This window comes from Macaca mulatta, chromosome 14 (genome assembly GCF_049350105.2).
Source record: "Macaca mulatta isolate MMU2019108-1 chromosome 14, T2T-MMU8v2.0, whole genome shotgun sequence".
NCBI classification, from domain to species: Eukaryota; Metazoa; Chordata; class Mammalia; order Primates; family Cercopithecidae; genus Macaca; species Macaca mulatta.
The window spans coordinates 56,256,904-56,269,310 of record NC_133419.1 but is presented as its reverse complement, the minus strand read 5'-3'; the positions used below and the strand labels follow the sequence as shown (position 1 = coordinate 56,269,310).

The 12,407-nt window shown below is 47.2% G+C and overlaps 1 non-coding gene across 1 annotated transcript; it reads left to right on the top strand.

Moving 5' to 3' along the window:
• The first annotated feature begins 9,293 nt into the window (after positions 1–9,293).
• Positions 9,294–9,366, top strand: TRNAM-CAU (transfer RNA methionine (anticodon CAU)). The gene has a single exon. It is a non-coding gene; the product is annotated as a tRNA-Met (tRNA).
• Positions 9,367–12,407: the final 3,041 nt, after the last annotated feature.

Below are 12,407 nucleotides of genomic sequence, written 5' to 3'. Positions count from 1 at the left end.
TGCCGCTGCCGCCGCCGCTACCGCGGCTCAGGCCGCCGCCCCCGGCCCTGGCCCGGTCCCCTCGGCCGCCGCGGCTGCCGTGACGGGGCGGGGGGGCACCGGGCCGCCCCGCGCCGCATCCTGGACACCTTCCCCTCCGCGCCGCCGCCGCTGCAGCTAGCCAAGAGCGCCGCGGCCCGAGCGAGCCTGGAGAAGGGCGGAAAGCGCGGGGACAGCCCCCACCTCGACCCTCCTCCCGCCGCGCCCGCGCAGGCGCCCTCCGGGAGGGGGCGGACTCCTGGCGGAAAGGATGACGTGATGCTCTTCGCAGCCCGCGGGCCGCAGCTTCCCGGAGGGTCGCCGCAGCGCAGCCGGCGACTCCTTGGTCGCCCGCAACTGCCACCCCCCCTCCCCCGGGATTGAGACTCCTTTAGGGAGGGCTCAGGAGGTGCGAGAAGAGTGGGCGAAGCCTGCAGAACCGGGCACTTGGCCCATGCTCTGCCCCCAACCACCCACACAGCAACCAGAGGTTCAGAGATCTTAGCGCGGCCTTGCCATGAGGATGGGGTCTCACGGCTGAGTTCGGAAGCTCATCCAATCCTATCTGCAGCGTGTCAGCCTAGACCCCTGACAGGGCCTTCTCCCTGTCCTCTCTTTTGGCAGGGGCGGATCAGCCGGTTTTATATTTACCCTTATTTTCCAGACGGGGAAACTGAGTCTCAGAAAGAAGCAAGGACTTATCCAAGGTTACACTGAGTCTAAGAGACAAAGCCTGGTCTAGAATCCTGGGCTTGTGGTCAGCATCCCATTCCTCGCCGCTCCCACCTCCCAGCCTGCCCTTTTCCCACGCTCTCTCCTTTTTTCTCTGGAAGCCTCTTGAGGCGACTGCCATTTGGGAGCTCCCCTTTCTCTTCACTCTGTGAAAACTCTCAGATCCACCCCCAAACCTGTTTTCCTGTAAGAAGATGGGGAGAAGACGGAGGGAAACTTAAGTATTGGTCCTTGTCCTAGGACCCTCCGATTTCCTTTCCCATAGAAGCTAGGCAGATGTGTCTTTGTTGGAAACTGGAGATAGAGGCCAGAAAGGCAACACAAGTATAGTGGTTACTAGGATGGGCTCTAGAAAAAAATGCTTGGATTTCAATCCTGACGATCATTTACTTTTGACCTTGAGCAAGTTAATCTCTAAGTGCCAGGCGTCATGGTTTTTGAGACCATTACATAAGATAAATGCAAGTACAGGTAAAGCAATGAGAATACTGCCTGGAACATGGAAATCACTCAGTAAATATTACAGAATTTTTTTTTTTTTTTTTTTTTGAGATGGAGTTCTCTCTTGTTACCCAGGCTGGGGTGCAATGGCCCGATCTCGGCTCACTGCACCTCTGCCTTCCAGGTTCAAGCGATTCTCCTGCCTCAGCCACCCAAGTAGCTAGGATTACAGGTGTGCAACACCACGCCCGGCTCATTTTTTGTATTCAGTAGAGACGGGGTTTCACCGTGTTGGTCAGGCTGGTCTCGAACTCCTGACCTCAGGTGAGACTCCATTAAAAAAAAAAAAGTTACAGAGCACAGAAGGAGGACATCTCTCCAGATTGGGGAATGGTCAGGGAAGGTTTCCAGAAGGAGGTATATACTCTGACCTGAGTTCCAGAAGATCAACAGGAAGTTTCTCAGGTAAAAAGGGTCGGGGAAACTAAGTATGTGTAACAACAGGGAGCAACAGATAAAACGGTATGTTCAGGCACCAACAAGTAATTCATTAACATTAAGATGGGAGATGGAGAGTTTAAAGGGAATGAAACCAGGGGAGGAAGAAGAACAGAGGAAGGAGTACTGGATTCAAATACAAGGCTAAAGAATTTATCCTTGGCCAGGTGTAGTGGCTCACACTCACACTGGTAATCCCAACATTTTGGGCACCAGAGGCAGGAGGACTGCTTGAACCCAGGAGTTTGAGACTAGCCTGGAGAACGTAATGTGACCCATGTCATAAATAAATAAACAAACAAACAAAATTTTTAAAAAATAATTTATCCTGTAAGGTACATGAGTTGAGGATGAGTGAGGTAAAGTAAAGGAATTCAAGCCAAGGAGTGACAACATCTGACCCAAATCTGAGAATGATCACTTTAGGGGTGATGTGGAAAAAGAAATTTGAGAAAGGAATAAATGTCCTCAACTGAAAAGTCCAGAAACTTTTTATCCAAGGTGTCCGGGGTGATCTGGTGCTAGACGACCTCTCATATTAACTCAACTCATAAAACACAAGTTAAAAACAAATGCATAACTGTATTAATTTGCCCTGGGAAATGTAACTGCTCAGAAGCCCAGACTACTCAACTGTAAAGTGATCTCCTTCCCAGTAGGAAATAAGTTTGGCAGAGTGATTGCTTCTTAGAGAATAAGAAACTATAGGAAGGGATGCTCATAAGATTTTTTTTTTCTGGGCCGGGCGCGGTGGCTCAAGCCTGTAATCCCAGCACTTTGAGAGGCCGAGACAGGCGGATCACGAGGTCAGGAGATCGAGACCATCCTGGCTAACACAGTGAAAACCCGTCTCTACTAAAAAATACAAAAAACTAGCCGGGCGTGGTGGCAGGCGCCTGTAGTCCCAGCTACTCAGGAAGCTGAGGCAGGAGAATGGCGTGAACCTGGGAGGCGGAGCTTGCAATGAGCTGAGATCCGGCCACTGCACTCCAGCCTGGGCAACAGAGCGAGACTCCGTCTCAAAAAAAAAAAAAAAAAATTTTTTTTTCTTTTTTCTTTTTTTTTTCTTTTTTTTTTCTTTTTTCTTTTTTTTTTTTTTTTTTTTTTTTTTTTTTTTTTTTTTTTTTTTGTCGCCCAGGCTAGAGTGCAGTGGCTCCATCTCGGCTCACTGTAACCTCCGCCTCCCAGGTTCAAACGATTCTCCTGACTCAGCCTCCCAAGTAGCTGGGACTACAGGCTCGTGCACCATGCCTGGCTAATTTTTTTTGTTTGTTTGTTTTTTGTTTTTTGTTTGTTTGTTTTTTGAGATGGAGTCTCACTCTGTTGCCCAGGCTAGAGTGCCATGGCAATCTCTGCTCACTGCAAGGTCCTCCTCCAGGGTTCACACCATTCTCCTGCCTCAGCCTCCCGAGTAGCAGGGACTACAGGTGCCCGCCACCACGCCAGGCTAATTTTGTTGTATTTTTAGTAGAGACGGGGTTTCACTGTGTTAGCCAGGATGGTTTCAATATCTCGACCTTGTGATCCACCTGCCTCGGCCTCCCAAAGTGCTGAGATTACAGGCGTGAGCCACTGCGCCAGGCCAAGATTTAATGTTTTTTTGTTTGTTTGAGACAGAGTCTCGCTCTGTCACCCAGGCTGGAGAGCAGCGGCACAACCCCGGCTCACTGCAACTTCTGCCTCCCGAGTTCAAGCTATTTCCTGCCTCAGCCTCCCGAGTAGCTGGAACTACAGGTGTGCGCCACCATACCCAGCTAATTTTTGTATTTTTAGTAGAGACGGGGTTTCACCATGTTAACCAGGCTGGTCTCGAACTCCTGACCTCAGGTGATCTGCCCACCTCGACTTCCCAAAGTGCTGGGATTACAGGCGTGAAGATTTAATGTTTAAATCCCCACTCCCATTCTTACTAGCTGTGTAAACTGGGGCACATCAGTTAAACACTGAAATGAGAAGAGTCATTCTGACCCCTCATAGAATTGCATTGAAGATTCATAAATTAATGGAAAAAAGAAATTTTGAAAATCTGGGACATAATATACTTTTAATAAGTTGCAATCTGGGACACCCATTTTAGGATGAGGAACATGAGAGAGCAAGTGGACATCTGAGGGAACATAACCCCAGGAGAGGGTGTGCGGCAGAGTGTGCCTGGAGTGTTCATAGAGCAATAAGGAAGCCAGGGTGGCTGGAGAGGGTTAGGGTGGGGATGAGTGGTGGAAGATAGTAGAAGGTGTGGTGGAGTTGGCTTGCAATTCAAAACATCAATTTTCTCTTCCATAGTGTGTAGACCCGCCTCCTCAGGGACACTGCCCAGCCCTACTTGCATCCAGATGTGGCCATGTGACTAGTTCTCAACAATGGAATGTGTGTAGGACTTTTTGTATGCCACTGCTAGATGAGGGCACTTAAGAAGCAGATTAGACTTCTCCCTTCTTTCTATTTTTGCCTTCCACCAGCTAGAATTAGAAGATTCTGAGGCTCTAAGTAATGGCAAAGCACATGGAGGAAAGGCTCCAGCTGACCAAGAATACCCACACCGGACTGTTCTGTGAACAAAAAATAAACTTCAGTTGTGTGAAGCCACTGGTACTGTGGGGTTTATTTGTTACAATAGCTAGTATTAACCATCACCAAAGTAGATGTCGGGGTAGGAGGATAAATCATGGAGAGCCTTGTAGGCACACTATAAAGATTTTGCCATTGTCTGAATAAAATGAGAAATCACCGGAGAGTTTTGAGCGAAGGAGTGACACAACCTGACAGCTTAAAAAGAAACACATAGTACTGTTTTAAGCACTTTACATATATTAACTCTAACTGGAATTTACCCCTGGACTCTCTAGCTTTATATACCCAACTGACTTCTTATAATCTTTTTTTAATTATAATTTTTTTTTTTTTTGAGACGGAGTCTCACTCTGTTGCCCAGGCTGGAGTGCAGTGGCGCAATCTTGGCTCACTGCAAGCTCTGCCTCCTGGGTTCACATCATTCTCCTGCCACAGCCTCCTGAGTAGCTGGGACTACAGGCGCCCACCACCAAGCCCAGCTAATTTTGTTTTGTATTTTTAGTAGAGATGGGGTTTCACCATGTTAATCAGGATGGTCTCAATCTCCTAACCTCATGACCCACCTACCTCAGCCTCCCAAAATGCTGGGATTACAGGAGTGAGCCACCGCACCTGGCCATTTAATTATAATCTTTTTTTAAATTAAGATGGGGTTTCACCATGTTGCCCAGGCTGGTCTGGAACCCCTAAGCTCAAGGGATCCTCCCACCTCAGCATCCTAAAGTGCTGGGATTACAGGTATGGGCCACTGCGTCCTGCCTCAATGAGTGTTTTGAAAACGTCAGTTTGAAGAGACAGGAGATTACTTGCCTTTTTATTACTCTCTCCAGCCTTGCTTCTGCCTTGGAGGAAGGCACGAACAGCAGAGCTATATCTTGCAAGTCTATACCTTGCAAAAGCAACACCAAACTAGACAGAAGGGAGGATATGATCACGACAGATCACTCTAAGAGTGGAGGGAATGAATCCTTAGGAAAGGTCCACACAGATCCACTCACAGAGCCGAACCCTGTTTTGAAAACCAGAATGAGGTATTGACATATATCTTGGATCAAATATATATAATTACAAATATACATAATTTGCTGTCTGTAACAGCAAAAACTGTTATAATTGCTGTTTGTAACAGCAAAAACTGAAAACAGAGCCGGGCGCAGTGGCTCACACCTGTAATTCCAGCACTTGGGAGGCTGAGGCCGGCAGATCACCAGGTCAGGAGTTTGAGACCAGCCTGGCCAACAGGGTGAAACCCCGCCTCTACTAAAAATACAAAAATTAGCTGGGCATCGTGGCTCGCACCTGTAATACCAGCTACTCAGGAGGCTGAGGCAGGAAAATCGCTCACCCCCCGGGTGGCAGAGGTTGCAGTGAGCCGAGATCGTGCTACTGCACTCCAGCCTGGGAGATAGAGCTAGACTCCGTCTGAGGGGAAAAACAAAACAAAACAAAACACCGAAAACAATCTAAATACCTAGCTATAGGAGACAGATTAAAGAAACTATAGTTTCTACCAACACTGGAATACTATGCAGCTATAAAACAAAACAAGAGAAAGAAAAAAAAAGGAAAAATTGTGTAATATGTTATCAAATGTATAAAAAAGAGAAAATAAAAGAATTATGTATTTTTATATATATGCATAGCCTATTTAATACAAAAATTAGCCAGGCATGGTGGCAGGCACCTGTAATTCCAGCTACTTAGGAGGCTGAGGCAGGAGAATTGCTTGAACCCAGGAGGCAGAGGTTGCAGAGAGCTGAGATCATGCCATTGCACTCCAGCCTGGGTGAGAGCAAAACTCTGTCTCAAAATAAAAATATCTGAAAAAAAACAATTGATTGCTTCTGGGGAAGGAAACTGAATGGCTGGGATCAGGAATAGAATGGAATGTTTCACTATACATTGTTTCATATTTTTTGAGTTTTGAACCATAAGAATGTATTACCTATTTGTATTAATCAGGGTTCTCCGGAGAAACAGAACCAACAGGATATATATAGATATAGAGAAAGAGATTTCTTTTGAGAGATTGGCTCATATGATTACGAAGACTGAGAAAGAAGTTCCACAATCTGCTATCTATAAGCTGAAGGCTCAGGAAAGCCAGTGGTGTAATTCAATCTGAGTCTGGAGGCCCAAGAATCAGATGTCCAAAGGCAGGAGATGAAGAATGTCCCAGCTCAAGAAGAGAGAGCAGGCCAGGCATGGTGGCTCATGCCTGTAATCCCAGCACTTTGGGAGGCCAAAGGGGGTGGATCACTTGAAGTCAGGAGTTCTAGACCAGCATGGCCAACATGGTGAAACCCCATCTCTACTAAAAATACAAAAATAGCCAGGAGTGGCAGTATGCACCTGTAATTCCAGCTACTCGGGAGGCTGAGGCATGAGAATTGCTTGAACCTGGGAAGTGGAGGTTGCAGTGAGCCTAGGTCGCACCACTGCACTCCAGCCTGGATGAATGAGTGAGACTCTGTCTCAAAAAAAAAAAAAAAAAAGAGAGAGAGAGAGAACAAATTCTCCCTTCCTCTGCCTTTTTGATGAATTCAGGACCTCAGTGGACTAGATGATGCCCACCCACATTGGTGAGGGCGATCTCAGTCTACCGATTCAGATGCTAACCTCTTCTGGAAATGCTTTACAGACACACCCAGAAATAATGTTTTACTAGCTACCTAGGCATCCGTTAGCCCAGTCACGTTGACACATAAAATTAACCATCACACTATTAAAAAATATGTAATAGACCGGGTGCGGTGGCTCATGCCTATAATTCCGGCACTTTGGGTGGCCGAGGTGGGCGGATCCCCTGAGGTCAGGAGTTTGAGACCAACCTGACCACCAAGGTGAAACGCCGTCTCTACTAAAAATACAAAAATTAGCAGGGTATGATGGTGCGTGCCTGTAGTCCCAGCTACTCGGGAGGCTGAGGCACGAGAATTGCTTGAACCCAGGAAGCAGAGGTTGCGGTGAGCTGAGATCAAGCCATTGCACTCCAGCCTAGGCGACAGAGCAAGACTCCATCTGGAAAAAAACCAAAAACATATTAAAACAACTAAGAAATACCTTTTACTGTGAAGTGAGCAAAGCCTTGTGAATCCTTCTGGAGACAGCCTATACCTATGCTAGCATGGGTCAGCTCAGCTCTACCCAGGCATAACCTGTCTACTCTCCAGCTCAGTATAGCATTCAAGAACACATCAGCTGATGAACTCACAGGTGCTCAAACACTTTCTCTCCAACACTCAATGTGGAGTTCACCATGTACAATCGAAACAAATTCCACGTATCGTATAGAAAAATGTAAGCTTCACAAATATGGGCTTTCTTAAGACTAGAAACACCAATATATCTAAGGAAGTAGTGACGCACTCAGCTACCTCTGACGCATCTTTACAAAATAAGTCACATATGCCTCACTTCCCCATACCCTGTGTCCCACTAGCCTCCAACACCTTGCCTGTAACCAGCTTCAGGATCCTCATGTCTCTCAAACACAAGCTTCCTAAATCAGTTGAAAATTAGACATTACCTTTCATCTATCCTAACCCACAGCAACAAAGAAGCCACAAAAAATAGTCAGCCTCAGGCTTACTCTGATACCCCATGGTGAGGAAGTATGAAGTTGAAGCAACAGGAGGAGCAAATTACTGATAACGTCCCCAAGTGATGCAAGATGCAACTTTCCCAGATGTGTGAGCTTGTGTATTTCTGTTTGAGCTTTTTTTTTTTTTTTCTTTTTCTTGAAATGTAGTCTCTCTTTGTCGCCCAGGCTGAATTGCAGTGGTGCTATCTCGGCTCACTGCAACCTCTGCCTCCTGGGTTCAAGCGGTTCTCCTGCCTCAGCCTCCAGAGTAGTTGGGATTATACAGGTGTGCGCCACCACACCCGGGTAATTTTTGTATTTCATTAGGGACAAGGGTCTCAGTATGTTGTCCAAGGTGGTCTGGAACTCCTTAGCTCAGGCATTCACCTACTCGTCCTCCCAAACTGCTGGGATTACAGGCATGAGCCACCATGCCCAGCCTGTTTGAGCTTATTTCTATGTGAGTAAGCATTTGTGCATAGTGGTGATCATGTATGTATATTATGTGCTTATATATATTAGATGTATGTGTGTTTGCATGTGTAAGTAATTGTATGTGTGTACTTTATATGAGTGTGTGGGCCATGTGCGGTGGCTCATGCCTGTAATTCCAGCACTTGGGGAGGCCCAGGCAGGTGGATCACCAGAGATTAGGAGTTCGAGAGTTCGAGACCAGCCTGGGCAACATGGTGAAACCCCGTCTCTACCAAAAATACCAAAATTAGCCGGGTGTTGTGGCATGTGCCTGTAGTCCCTGCTACTTGGGAGACTGAGGCAGGAGAATCCCTCGAACCCAGGAGGCGGAGGTTGCAGTAAGCCAAGATCATGCCACTGCACTGCAGCCTGGGAGACAAGAGCAAAACTCCATCAAAAAACAAAAAAGAAGAAGGGAGGGAGGGAGGGAGGGAGGGAGGGAGGGAGGGAGGGAAGAAAGGAAGGAAAGGAAGGAAAGGAAGGGAGGGAGGGAGGGAGGGAGGGAAAGAAAGAATAGTGTATGTAGAGGCTGAGACAGGGTAGGGTGGCTGGACCAAGGAAGCAGAAGAGTCGCTTTGGCTCTCCTATAAGCCCAGGAGTGACTCCAGTGCTCCCCTCAGCCTCTTCCCCCTTCTCCCTGGGTCCCCCTAGGTTGAGAGTATTTTTAGAGTATGGGTGGATGACTTTATCTGCTGCACCCACCCTTCTCCCTTACATTGTGAACACAGTGGCCTCCTTATTCACATCAGTTTGAGAGCCAAGAGCTTCCTAGGAAAGGCTGGATGAGATAATGAAGGGAAGTGAATGGCACTTGGACCAGATCCCAAAAGGAAGATATATTTAGCTATGGCTGAGCTCTTAAAAGCTTTGGGGAACAAAATTATTATTCTATTTTTTGATTGCATAGTGATTACACAATTATGTTTGCCAAAACCTATAGAACTGTATATTATAGGAAGCAAAACATTTTCCAGATGCCTCCTTAACGCAGTAGGCAGCACATCAGTCTCATAATCTGAAGGCCCTGAGTTCGAGCCTCAGAGGAGGCAAGGTCACCTTGTTAAGCTGGTGCAAGATAAAGAGCTTGTCTGTATTCTATATATTTTTGAGACAGAATCATTTTATTTATTTATTTATTTATTTATTTATTTATTTATTTATTGAGACAGAGTTTTGCTCTTATCGCCCAGGCTGGAGTGCAATGGTGTGATCTCGGCTCACTGCAATCTCCACCTCCTAGGTTCAAGTAATTCTCGTGCCTCAGCCACCTGAGTAGCTGGGATTACAGGCGCCCACCACCACGCCCAGCTAATTTTTTTTTTTTTTTTTTGAGATGGAGTCTCACTCTGTCGCCCAGGCTGGAGTGCAGTGGCATGATCTCGGTTCACTGCAACCTCCATCTCCCAGGTTCAAGCGATTCCCCTGCCTCAGCCTCCTGAGTAACTGGGATTACAGGTGCTTGTCACCATGCCTGGCTAAGTTTTGTATTTTTAGTAGAGGCAGGGGTTTCCCCATGTTGGTCAGGCTGGTCTCAAACTCCTGACCTTGTGATCCTCCCACCTCAGCCTCCCAAAGTGCTGGGATTACAGGAGTGAGCCGCTGCGCCCGGCCTTTTTTTTTTTTTTTTTTTTTTTTTTGAGAGGGAATCTCGCTCTGTCGCCCAGGCTGGAGTGCAGTGGTGGGATCTTCGCTCACTACAACCTTTGCCTCCTGGGTTTGAGCAATTCTTCTGCCTCAGCCTCCTGAGTAGCTGGGATTACATGTGTGTGCCACCACACCCGGCTAATTTTTGTGTTTTTAGTAGAGATGGGGTTTCACCACGCTGGCCAGGCTGGTCTCGAACTCCTGACCTCAGGTGATCCACCCACCTCGGTCTCCCAAGGTGCTGGGATTACAGGCATGAGCCACCTCACCTGGCCTAATTTTTAAATTTTCAGTGGAGATGGGGTTTTGCTATGTTGATCAGCCTGGTCTCTAACTTTGGGCCTCTAGCAATCTGCTTGCCTTAACCTCCCAAAGCGCTGGAATTACAGGTGTGAGCCACCACCCCTGGTCCTAGATCTTGTCATTAATACAGATATGTGGACCACAAAAGGTAATATAATTCCCATCAAATGTAAAATACATAGTTTTTTTTTTTTTGGTAAGCCTATACAAACTTCTCCTAGAAAAAACACCACTCCCATGTAGTAGGTTTTGACAAATGTTGGAACTGACCAAAAGCCCCCACCAAAACAATCTACCTGGGCTGCCAGGGGCGAGACAATAAAGTGAGAAGCAACTCAGCTGACCACCTTTGAGGCTGGGACCCTGGAGTGATATAGCTGGGCCACCCCTTGGCCTGCTGCCTCAACTCCTGCCTGCCACCCTCAAGGTTTGCTAAACTCAAGTTGTGAGTTATCAGCATATGTAACCTGGCACCAGGGGCCCTGCAGGTGACAGGCAGGGCTGCTGTTCATATTTGTGTACATCGTACCATGAGACACCATCATTGTACTCATTATTAATTTATATAGGTATGATGACAGTTTTCCAACAGATGGCAGTAAAGTATCTTAAGAAAGAGGCATCTGGCCAGGCACAGTGGTGCATGCCTGTAGTCCCAGCACTTCGGAAGGCCTAGCTTCGAGGATTGCTTCAGCCCAGAAGTTCAAGACCAGCCTTGGCAACACAGTGAGATCCAGCACCCCCACCCCCATCTCTACAAAGAAAAAAGAAAAGGCATCTTCTTTTTCTTTTTTTGAGATGGAGTCTCGTTCTGTTGCCCAGGCCAGAGTACAGTGGTGCGAGCTCATCTCACGGCACCCTCAGCCTCTCGGGCTAAGTGATTCTCCCACCTCAGCCTCCCAAGTAGCTGGGATTACAGGAACGCTCCACCATGCCCTGGTATTATTATTATTATTATTATTTGTATTTGTATTTGTATTTTTAGTAGAGATGGGGTTTCACCATGGGTGATTTTGCCCAGGGTAGTTTTGAACTCCTGAGCTCAGGCAATTCGCCCGCCTTGGCCTCCCAAAGCGCTGAGATTACAGGCATGAGCCACCTTGCCCGGCAACATCCTTTTCTACTTCATCCAAAATCACCATATGAGCTAACAGTAGGGCTATGTTGCCCAGCGTGGTGCTAGCAAATAGTAGAACACAAGACTCTCAGAACCAGAAAGTCAACATTCATTGTGCTCTGTCACATCACATGGCTTCCTCCCATGCCTCTACTTCATTCTTTTCTTGTTTTCCATCCTCGCTTATCAAATCCAACATTTCTCTACTAAATAGAAAAGCAGCTGGGCACCATCGCTCACGCCTGTAATCCAGCACTTTGGGAGGCCGAGGTGGGTGGATCACCTGAGGTCAGGAGCTCCAGACCAGCCCGACTTACATAGTGAAACTCAATCTCTACTAAAAACACAAAATTAGCCGGGCGTCGTGGCACATGCCTGTAATCCCAGCTACTCAGGAGGCTGAGGCAGGAGAATTGCTTAAACCTGGGAGGCAGAGGTTACAGGGAGCTGAGATTGTGCCATTGTACTTCAGCCTGGGCGACAAGAGAGAAGCTCTGTGAAAGAAAGAAAAGTACGGAAGGAAAGACGGAAGGGAGGGAGGGAGGGAGGGAGGGAGGGAGGGAAGGAAGGGAGGGAGAAAAGAAAAGCTTCAGGCCCAATTTCTCCCTGAAGTTGCAGAGCATATCTCTGACTGTCCCACCTCCCCACCTCACCCTCCTTCCCTCAGAACCCTCCTACCACACCCAGATTTTTCTAGAAGTTTATCTATTTCATCTAGGTTTCCCATATATTTAACACATATAATTTGGTAACATAAAAAATTTCTCTTTTCCAGTGTGGTGGCTTAAGACTGTAATCCCAGCTCTTTGGGAGGCCAAGGTGAGAGGATCACTTGAGCCGAGAGTTGAAAGCAGTCTTGTTCACGTTGCCTGCTGCCTAGACAAGACAGGGGCATTGCAATGGAGAAAGGGTAATTTACGTAGAGCTGGCTGTGCGGAAAGGGTAATTCACACAGAGCCAGCTGTGCTGGAGACCACTGTTTTTTGTTTGTTTTGTTTTTGTTTTGAGATGGAGTCTCGCTCTATT